Source organism: Apodemus sylvaticus, chromosome 12 (genome assembly GCF_947179515.1).
Source record: "Apodemus sylvaticus chromosome 12, mApoSyl1.1, whole genome shotgun sequence".
In the NCBI taxonomy this organism is placed as follows: Eukaryota; Metazoa; Chordata; class Mammalia; order Rodentia; family Muridae; genus Apodemus; species Apodemus sylvaticus.
In genome coordinates this window covers 35,043,973-35,054,987 of record NC_067483.1, presented here as the reverse complement: position 1 = coordinate 35,054,987, position 11,015 = coordinate 35,043,973, and the positions used below count along the sequence as shown (strand labels likewise).

Here is an 11,015-nt window from a genome sequence, read left to right as displayed (position 1 = left end):
GGCTTCTTACAGTCTCAGCATCTTTGCGCACCCTGTGGTGTGCAATTATGTTGTTTTCTTCCATGCATAGCACCGTTCACATTCATGCCTGTCAGTACTTTTCCTGCTCCCTCTGCTCCCTGTCCCTGCTGTCTCCATCCTCTCTACAAATAGTCCCTTTCCTATTTCATGTCATATGCACAGTTCTTCATGTGTCTACGGTGTTTCAAACGTGTATGTATGTATGTATATGTGTATATATATGTATATACATACACATGCATACACACACACACACACACACATATCAGAAGCAGGCAGATCTAGTTGAGTTCGAGGCCAGCTTGGTCTACAAAGCAAGTTCCAAGACAGCCAGAGCGATACAGAAAAACTCTGCCTTGAAAATCAGAGAGAGAGAGAGAGAGAGAGAGAGAGAGAGTCTTCATTTGAGCAGGGTGCCAGGTGGCACAGGGAAGTGACTCCTGAGACTGTGGAGCAGCAGGAGGACACTATGACAGGCAGAGCAACAGGTACAAAGGCCCTGCAGTATCTGCAAGAGGTCAGACATGTGGGGACGGAACAGAGGCAGGATGGAAAGGAAAGTGGACTGTGGCCAGAAGCCAGAAGTTGACGCCCGATATCTGCCTCCTGCCTGCGTCGGCACCGGTACAGCCTCTGCTTGGAGCTCATTAGTGCCAGCCGCTATAGCTAGCCAGCCTGCCCCAGGGATCCTCTGTCTCTGCCTCTCCTGTGGTGCGGCTCCAGTGGGCCTTCAAGCCTGCTTGGGTTTCACTTGGGTTCTGGTGAGTAATCGAGGAAGACATCCGATGTCAACCTCCTGCCTCCATAGGCACCAGCAAACAAGTGTACCCACATGCTTGTGAACATACAAATACATATATGCGCATACTATACATGAGAAAAAAAATCACTTGAGTTAAGTGGAGACTCTATGATACAAAGGCCAACACAGACACAGGGAACCCATTACAAATGAGAGAACTCGGACACAGGGAGGCAGTGGTGAAGTCAAGGGGTTATCTCAGCAAATGTTCATTTCTGGTGCTTATTCTATTTCTGAGGGAATCGACTCGGGGAGGGAGGTTCTATAGAAATCATGATGAGAACTACAGACTAGACTGTCTCTACACTATTCATCCAACTATAAATAGTCTCTGGAGTCATGAAGCTAGATGACATCATTTTGTGATTTAACATCTTTGGAGATAAAGAAGGCCACCACCCTTCAGGATTCAGGGACTCCAGTAAAGAGTCTGTATCAGGGAGGAGAGGATTCAAAATGATCTCAGAGTTTAAATCGGCAAAGTGCTTCAGGCTGAGGCTGGTGGCACAGCCTGAATTCCAGTACTTGGGAGGTAGCGTCAGGAAGGGGTTAGGAGTTCAAGGACATTCTCAGCTACATATCAAGTTCCAGGCCAGCCTGATCTCCAAGAGACCCTGTCTTAAAAGAAAACTAAAATTGGGATTGAGTGCTTAGCCCTAAATAGGACATCTATATCAGTACCACCCCGTCCCTGACCCCACCCCCACCCCCACCCCCACCTCGCCTCCACGCTCCACCAAGGCTCAGGGAACATCATGGAAATAATATAGGAGCTGGAGGACAGGGAGGAGTGCTGTGGAAGGATGACCTGGCCAGTGAACTCATGACCTCACTATAGCTACGGTGGCCGGCACAAGACACACACAAGGTCAAGCCAGCAAGACCAGTCAACAATCCAGCAGGCAGAGCTAATGGAACTCAGCAGGCAGTAGGAAAGAAAAAGAGGAAACAAACTGAGAGTGGGAGAGGATGTGGGGTGGGGGGGGAGCAGTTAGAATGTGTGAGGGGAGATTTCGGGTCTGTATATATTTTAAAAGTATCAAAGAATAAATGCATTCTATTAAAAAAAATTGGGGCTCCATGGATAAAGCACTTCCAAGCACAAGTGAGTACCTGACGGTGGATCTGCAGAACCCAGGCCAAGCCAGATGCCCAGAGCGCATGCCCATAACGCTGGAGCTCCTATGCACATGCACATACACATTCCTGTGTGCACACGTGTGTGCACAAAGAAGAGAAAGGGGCAACGAAAGGGATTTTTTTTTTTTGGGTGAATGGTAAAGATGGAGTCTTGTTTAAAGGAGTTTAAGAAGCAGATGAGAAGAAAAGAAAAGGAAGGCCAGGGTGAAATACAACTCTTTCGGAAGTTCTGTTACAAAAAACCGATAGCTACAAAGATGTAGCCAGACGGAGACCTCCAGGAAGAAGGTTCCATTGTGTTCTGCTTTGCAGGCTGGAGAGGCTGAGAGAAAAATGACAACACAGTAACAATTAGGAAGGCAAGTGTGAAGTGGAGAGGAGTTGGCCTTCCCCGAGGAGTTCCGGTCCCATTATTATGTATATTACTAGAGGAGAGGCCGGGAACAGCTAAGCCCCCCTGACCAGGAGCGCACTCAGGGCTGGAATTATGAATAAAAGTTCAGCTCGTAGCAGGGATCAGCAATAGAAGGCGGGAAAGGCCCATGAGAATGACCCAACAAAACAAAGAACATTTGCTGCGTGCAAACTCGTGCACCCACACACACAATTATATATAACTTGGGGAAAAAAAGCAGTTCAGGGGTTGGGCAGGAGTTGGCTCAGTCAGCATCTACAAAGGCGGTGCGCACCTTCCTTAGGCCTGCTTATCATCTTGTGGCCTCTCCGATATATCTTGAAATTTGTCAATGAGCTCAATTTCCTCTCCGGGCTACAACTCAGCCCTGTGCCTTTGAAATGACACACCCTGTCAAAATATGTGAAGTTGATCGTCTTGAGTCCAGACCTCCTACAGAGATCTGCAGAGAAGGAAGAAGCATCGACAACGACTTGCTCGCTGGCTGCTACCTCCTCCTCCCCCTTCCCTTTGCCCCTCCTCCTCCCCCTTCCCTTTGCCTCTTCTCCCAGATTTGGGATGAGGGAGGGGGCATCAGCAATGGAAAGATTCAGTTCCTCTCTCTTTCTCAGGACAGACCGACCCCGTTCCGTTCCTGAGACCTTTAGACGTGTATATTATCTCTATTTTGGATGGCTACAGCTAGGCAGGAACCAGCTTATTTCGCCTGTTTGGTAAGCGGGAGAAGGAGGTGGGTGTGTAGCCCAACGGTACAGTGCTTTGGCGTTCACAAATCCCTGGGTTGCATCCCCAGCATCTTATAAACCAGGTGTGGATCTGGGGAAGGGTGGGGGGGATCTTTAATCCCAGTACTCAGGAGACAGATGCAAAGGGATCTTTGCGAGTTCGAGGCCAACTGGTGCTACATGGTAAGATCCTATTTCAAAAACAAATACACAAAACAAGACAAACAAACAACAACAGCAAAGAAACCCTGATGTGGTGACACAGGCCTGAATCTTAGCCTGGGAGACATGGAGGTAAGAGAATCAGAAATTCAAGGGCTTTGGCTAGCCTCGAGGCCAGTCTGGGCTATGTGTGACTCTGTCTGAAAACTATAATAAGTGAGAAGAGTGTATTTTGTTTCAGAGCTAGTTGAGTGACACAATGGGAAAGACCACGTCCCCTCTCTAAACTCCACTGGAAAGACGTGTGCCACACACGGTTTAATTTTTAGGTTGTGATGGTCACTCATTTCCTTTTCCAATGCTTCCCAGAGATAAACTCATCTGTCATTCCACAGATTATTTTGTAAGTTTCAGGGGGTGGTAGAAACTGCACTGCAGCAAGCAATTAAATATGGAATAGATGTCCCGGGGTAGCATTAAAGATTATTGAAAGTGTGTTTAGGACTACCACGTAGAATAATTTGACTTTCCAGGCAAAGGAAATGGAAGTAAATACATACAATTGACATTATTTGGTTTTAAAGGGCAAATGAACTAGGTAAATGTGACACTGTAACTTTAAAGACAAAACCAAAACAAAAGACTAAGAAGCATTTAGGTTAAGGAGACTACTTTCTACCTACTGCCAAAAGCCAAGGATCTTTGCCTACCCTAGAAATGATGTCACTCTCTTTAATTACAACCTCTCAGTCTCTGTCTCTCTGTGTCTCTGTCTCTTTGTTTCTCTCTGTGTGTCTCTTCATCTGTCTCTCTGCTCACCGCCCTCTCCCTCCCTCTCTCAGGGAAATTACCCATGCCTTCTTTGGAGACTTTTGCAGGTTTGAGGAGATAGTATTGAAGAACTTTCTCACTAGACAAGCCTTAAGTCCCAACAGGAGGAAGGAGGCATTTGTCTTAGAGAAGGAGTGAGAGGAAAGAGAGAGGGAGGGAGGGAGGGAGGCATGCGGTGTTCACTAGAAAACACTGCTCAGGCATGGGTTTAAGCCAATAGAAAGTCTTTGTTAGCCAGCAGTGACTACACTGGGTGTTTGAGATCCCAGCATAGTCCCCAGCCTTTCTTAGGGTGAGCTTTAAAGTAAAAAAATAAAACATGTCCTGGGGTGTGGGGGTGGAGGCATTGACATACTTCAGTTAACAAGAACAGTTAGCCAGAAATAGAACTACAGAAGCCAAAAAGCAAGATTAGTACATCTAGAGACTTTCCCAGAACTATGGACTTTGATGGATTAGGCCATTGTTTTAGTTTAAGCAGGTGGTGCTGTCTGCTTACTGAGTTTTACAGCCTGAATGGTACTTCCATCTTGAAGCCAGTTGTGCTAAGGTCTTGGGCCCTATTACAGATACATAGATAGATAGATGATAGATAGAAGATAGATGGATGATAGATAGAAAGATAGATAATAGATGATAGATAGATAGATAGATAGATACTGCATACATGAGTGGTAAAGTGACAGAGATTATTTTTTTCTTTGTTGAGACAGGGTCTAGTATAACTTGGTCTGACTTCAAGTTCACTATATAGCCAAAGATAACCTTAAACTTCCAACCCTCCTACTTCTCTTTCCCAAGTGCTGGGATCACAGGCACAAGCTACCATACACAGTTTATTGGTGCTGGGGATCAAACCCTGAGCCTCTTGTATACTAGGCAAGCACTCAAACTGAACGTCACCCCAGAGCAATGATCAGATTCCTGAGGGCAAATTATTTTATGTTAAGCATTTAATCTGTATGGTAACTTGTAAATATAAGTCCTATTATGAATTCTGTTTTACAATATAGGAACCTGAGGGGAGAGATTTGTAAGCAATGGGTCTAAGTATCTTTTTATGCTTATTGGATAAAAGACTAAATCACAATTCCTATATTTTGGATTTTGTTTGTTTTGGGTTTTTTTTGTTTTTAAAAAAGCCTTTTCAACTTTCTCAAACAATTTTAAGATGTGTTTGAGATTCCTAATTAAAACCCTGGACACAAACCGCTAAAGGACCTACTCAAACGGAGCACAAAGCAGTCAAAAGGTGATCTTTAATTAGTTTATTTGACTGTAAAATGCCAAACAGTAAAGCCTGTTATCTCAAGGAAGAGATAAAAGACAAGCAGTGGCAGAGATAACAGATTTCGACAGTCAAAGGAGTTGCTCTTTGGAAAGCACAGCTGTTTTTCGTATCTGCCAGCCAACTGGAACTCATCAACCGCCTTTGTTGAAAGCCCACAGGACCTGGCAGTTTAAAGAGGTATTCATCCAGATGCCACGAGAAACTGGGCTGCTAAGGCGGAGTGGGACATCCAATCTTCTGGGTTCTCTAAGCTAAAGTGCATGCTCAAGAACTGTGAATCAAGTCACACACACACACACACACAGAGAGAGAGAGAGAGAGAGAGAGAGAGAGAAGTGAGAAGTGTTTGGCTTCCAATCCTAAGAAATTTAGGTCAATCTCTAGATGCCATCTGTGATTGCCACACTCGTACCAGATCTGGGACAGGCAGATAGAGACAGGCAGGCAGACAGACCCCTGGTGCTCACGGAGCAGCCAGCCAGACCGACCTGGTGAGTGTCAGGCAAGTGAGAGAGACTCTGCGTGAAAGAAAAAGATAGATGGCGCCTGTGAACCCACAGTTGTTCTCTGGCCTTCACACCCACATACACACATGTGTACACAAACACACGCACAAATTGGAAAAAAAAAACTTTAATGCTTTGAGTAAGTTGACAGTTTTGTGCTGGGTCGCATTCTGGGCCATCCTGGGGTACATGTGACCTCGGGCTATAGGTTGACTCCCCTACTGGAACGTACTCTCACCCCTCAGCACTAACAGGGAAAAGAGACACTAATAAGGCTCTGTGGACGGTCTGGCTACTCTTTCAAGTAACAGCAGTATTAGAATGGTCATTGCTATGGTTTGAATATTTGTCCCTTCTTAGACTTGTATTAAAATGCAATCACTCTCTGCAAATCATATTAAGAGGAAGAATCTTTTGGTTGTCGTTTTTAATGATCATTGGTGTTTTGCCTGCACGTGTATCTGTGTGAGGATGTTGGATCCTGGAATTGGAGTTACAGAGTTGCGAGCCCCCACGTGGGTGTGTACTGGGAATTGGAAGTGTAGTCAGTGCTCTTAACTGCTGAACTATCTCCCCAGTCCCTAGAGGAAGGACTTTTAAGAGATGATAAGACCAGAAGGCTTTCTGAAACTCATGAATACAAACATCAACACTATTATTGCTAGATTTGCCTCGTTTGGGAACACAATGTTGATGAAATGGCTCAGTAGGTAAAAGCTCTTGCTACCAAGCATAATGAACTGAGTTCAGACCCCAGGCCTGAAGAAGAGAATCAACTTCCTTAGGTTGTTGTCTGACCAACACACACACACACACACACACAAAATGAATGAATGAATGAATGAATGAATACTGTAAGAAATGTGTGGGGTTTATAAATAACATTCCCCTTTCCTCCCTTTCTCTTGCTGCAAGATGCTCTACCAAGAAGACACTTGCCACATGTCAGCCCCTCATATGAACTTCCAAGCATCCAGAACTATTAACCAACAAATCTCTGTTCATCATAACTTACTCAGTGCGGAGGTGAGAATACTCCTCAGCTGGTAGAGTTCTTGCCTGGCATGCACAGGGTCCTGAGATCCATCCCCACTATTGCATAAAACCAGGCATGGTGATGCATGTGTGCTGGTTGGAGTATGCCTAGTCCAGGGAGTGGCACTATTTAGAGGTGTGTCCTTGTTGGAGTGGATGTGCCACTGTGGGCTTTAAGACCCTCATCCTAGATGCCTGGAAACCAGTCTTTTCCTGTTTGCTTTTGGATAAAGATGTAGAACTCTCGGCTCCTGCTGCACCATGCCTGCCTGGATGCTGTCATGTCCCTGCCTTGATGATACTGGACTGAACCTCTGAACCTGTAAGATAGCCCCAATTAAATGTTGTGTTTATAAGAGTTGCTTTGGTCATGGTGTCTGTTCACAGCAGTAAACCCTAACTAAGACAACATGTATATACATCTGTAATCTTGGCACTTAGAAGACAGAGGCTGGAGGATCAGAAGTTCAAGGTCATGCTTGGCTATCTGTTCAGTCGAAGGCAAACCTGGGCTACATGAGACCCTGTCTCAAATATATATTAATTTGAAGAAAAATGAATTACCCAGTCTGTGGTGTTCTGCTACAACAGCACAAACTAGATGATGACAGCCAACAAGTCACTCAACAAGCTTTAGGCAGGACCCACTCTGTTCTGGTTCAATGCTTGGATTTGCCAGTAGAATAGAGTGGGTCCTTTTGGGCTACGACTCATGGGACCTCATTTCTTTACAGAAACCAAGAAGCTAGATGCAAGTTAATGCAAGTCAGTTTCAGATGGAAAGCCAGCTGCATAGACAAATTCTCTCGGCAGCTCTTATCCAACCATCAGGCTGCCTCCAGCCTGCTCTGCCTATCATCAAGGCAGCAGGGTCAACTGCATCTGGTTCCTGATACTTTCCTCACCCATTCCCGTCTGACTGCTTGGCCTTGTCCATAGCACTGCTGTCCCTTGAGCTGGTGCTCATGCTGAGCAAAGTCACCTTGTTTTGTTTTCACTAGGCTCTGTCTGCATGTCTCGCACTTCTGACCCTCGGAAAGACACCCTGTGAACAGTTGCTGCCCAGCAGCTTGGCCGAGGTGGAAGGGGAAAATGGGGTGAGCATTTACTGAAACTGGGCAGGCTGAAGTGGAAATCCCCAAAGAGAAAGATGCAAAGCAAACTGTTTCTAGCAAGGATGGAGAAATCTTAGAACCGAAGCAGATGCAGGCACAAGAGCACGATGCAAAATTAATTCTATGCTGAAAGGAAAATGTGAAGACTATATCCCCAGAGATGAAAAATGAAAATTTTTGAACCTATAAATCAATAAAGGGAATAACCTAGTGATGCCCAGATGAAATGTTATGCCTACTTTTTTCTCCAAGTCCTTAAAGAAACATGATAATCAAGCATGGTCATGCCTGTAGTACAGTACTCAGGAGGCTGAGATAGAAGGATGGAGAGCTCAGGCTAGCCTGAGCTACATAATAAGATCCTTCTGGAGGGAGATGAGGGAGAGGAAGAAAGGGAAAAGAAATGAGAGGAGAGGAAAGGAGAAGAGGGGAAGGGAAGGGAGAGGAAGAGAGGAGAAGAAAGGAGAGGGGAGGAGAGGAGGGGAGGAGAGGAGAGCAGAGGGATGGGGAGGGGAGGGGAGGGGAAAAAAAGGAAGAAAAGAGGTCTGAGGCTGTAACTTAGTTATTAGAGTGCTTGCCTAGAGTGCACAGAGCCATGGATTCAGTTCCCAGCACCTCATAGAACTGGGTGTCATGGTGCATGTTGGTAACTTCAGCTCAAAAAGTGCAGCTTCGAGGATCAGATATTCAAGATGATTCTTGGCTGTATGGCAAGCTCAAGGTCAGCCTGAGATACTCAAGTCTTGTCTCAAAAAAGAAAAGGGACAGGAGTAGGGAGGGAAGGAAGGAGAAAGTGACAAACAAGGGAAAGACTGTTTTTTGATATTTTTGGTCTCATGTTCCCCATTCCCCCCTCTGTGAAATGCCAATCATTTTCAAAAAGAAGAACCACTGACACGCAGTCTTTGTGCTGGAGGTTGTGTGTGTGTGTGTGTGTGTGTGTGTGTGTGTGTGTGTAACTTCGTAGTGGCTCTTGCTTCAAGTCAACTAAGAAAAGGCTATCCTAAACATCTATCTGCCTCTTTAAAGATGAATAATGAAGCAAATTGCATTTCTTGTAGATCCCACTGTGAATGAGTAAAGTCCAATCTCTGGGCCCCTTCACATGGAAGGATGCTTGTTTTACAACTGCTCTGGGCCACTTTCTGAACCTCTCCTCTTTCAACAGATGTTGTTTCCTTGTGGCCTGTATCACTTTTGAAGCTAGCCAACACCTCCCACTAAGAGCACCTCTCACTTTAAGTCACATAAATCAAAAGGAATCTGCCTACACACTTCATATTAATCCATTTAATCTCTACAACCCTAATTTGAATAGATCCAATTATTATTTCCATTTGTATGTGTACACATGCATGCATGTATGGGTGCATTCATGCACACATGTAGTGTATGCATTAGTGTGCGTTTATGTAGTAGGCCACATTGTGCACCTACCTATGCATGCACACGTGAAGACCAGAGGTAGACTTTGGATATCTACCTCAATTACTCTCCATCTTATTTTTTGAAACTGAGTCTTTCACTGGAGCTGGAGCTGACTGTTTCAGCTAAGTTAACTGGCCAGTGTGGTATCAATGGTCTTCCTGTCTCTGCCTCCCCAGTGCTAAGATTATAGACATATTCCAACAGGCCTGGCTTTTACATAAATATTGAACATCCAAACTCAGGTCTTCATGCTTGCACAACAAACACTTTATGCACTAAGCTATTGTCTTAGTTTGGGTTTCCATTGCTGTGAGCAGACACCATAACCAAGGGAACTCTTATAAAGGAAACATTTAATTGGGGCTGCTTTACAGTTTCAGAGGTTCAGTCCATTATCATTATGGTGGGAAGCATGGCAGCATGCAGGCAGACGTGGTGCTGGAGAAGGAGTTGAGAGTTCTACATCTTGATCTGCAGGCAGCAAGGAGACCAAATGTGTTTTGTAATAAGCAAAGTTTAAACATTTAAGATCTCAAAGCCTTGTCTCCACAGTGACACACTTCCTTTAACAAGGCTACAACTCCTCTAATAAAACCACACCTCCTAATAGTACAACTCGCTATTCAAGTATTCAAACATATGAATCTATGGAGGACATACTTATTCAAACCAGCTCCCCGGACCCCCATAGTCTTTTAGCCATAACGTAATGCAGAAATGCATTTAGTCCAACTTCAAAAGTCCCCACAGTCTATCACAGTCTCAACAATGCTTAAAAGTCCAAAGTTCAAAGTCTCTTCTGAGATTCATGTAAATCTCCTAACTGTAATCTTATATGAAAACAAAATCAAAAAGTAGATCACATACTTCCAACATATCGTCTCACATACACATTACCCTCCTAAAATATAGGAAAGAGAGCATAGTAGGACCAAAGCAAAGCCGAAAATTAGCTGGTAAAACTCCCAGCTCTGCATCTCCATGTCTGCTGTCCAAATGTTCTTCAGGTCTCCAGCTCCTTTCAGCTTTGTTGACTGAAACATACTTTTTTTCCTCTTGGGCTGTTTCCACTCCCTGTTAGCAGCTATCCCACATCTCTGGCATCTCTAGCATCTTGGAGTCTCCAAGGCAATCCAGGCTTCACTTTCAAAGCTTCATGCAATGGCCTCTATCCCATAGAGGCCTCAGCAACTTTATTTAGTCATGGAGGCAGACTTCTTGACTCTAAAGCCAGAACCACATGGCTGGAGCTGCCAAGTTCTGCTGCTTGCTATGGCTGTCTTGTTCAATTACATCTTCGCCTGATTTCTATTTTCGATGGTTTCCTTTATTATCTAAGCTTGGCTGCCATAGAACTTGCTCTGTAGACCAGGCTGGCCTTGAACTCAGAGAGATGGACATGCCTCTGTCTCCTAAGTGCTGGGATTAAAGTCGTATACCACCACACTTAGACATAAACTTTCCTCTGATTTATTTTCCCATAGACCTTTATAAGCATGACTACTATGTGTTAAGATCTGATCAAAAGTCAGTATCTCCCACCC

At 44.7% G+C, this 11,015-nt stretch overlaps 1 long non-coding RNA gene across 1 annotated transcript; it reads left to right on the top strand.

Annotated features, from left to right (window-relative positions):
- The first annotated feature begins 2,829 nt into the window (after positions 1-2,829).
- Positions 2,830-8,202, top strand: LOC127697528 (uncharacterized). Its single transcript, XR_007980479.1, has 4 exons — positions 2,830-3,091; positions 6,809-6,919; positions 7,162-7,250; positions 7,930-8,202. It is a non-coding gene; the product is annotated as an uncharacterized LOC127697528 (long non-coding RNA).
- The last annotated feature ends 2,813 nt before the right edge of the window (positions 8,203-11,015 follow it).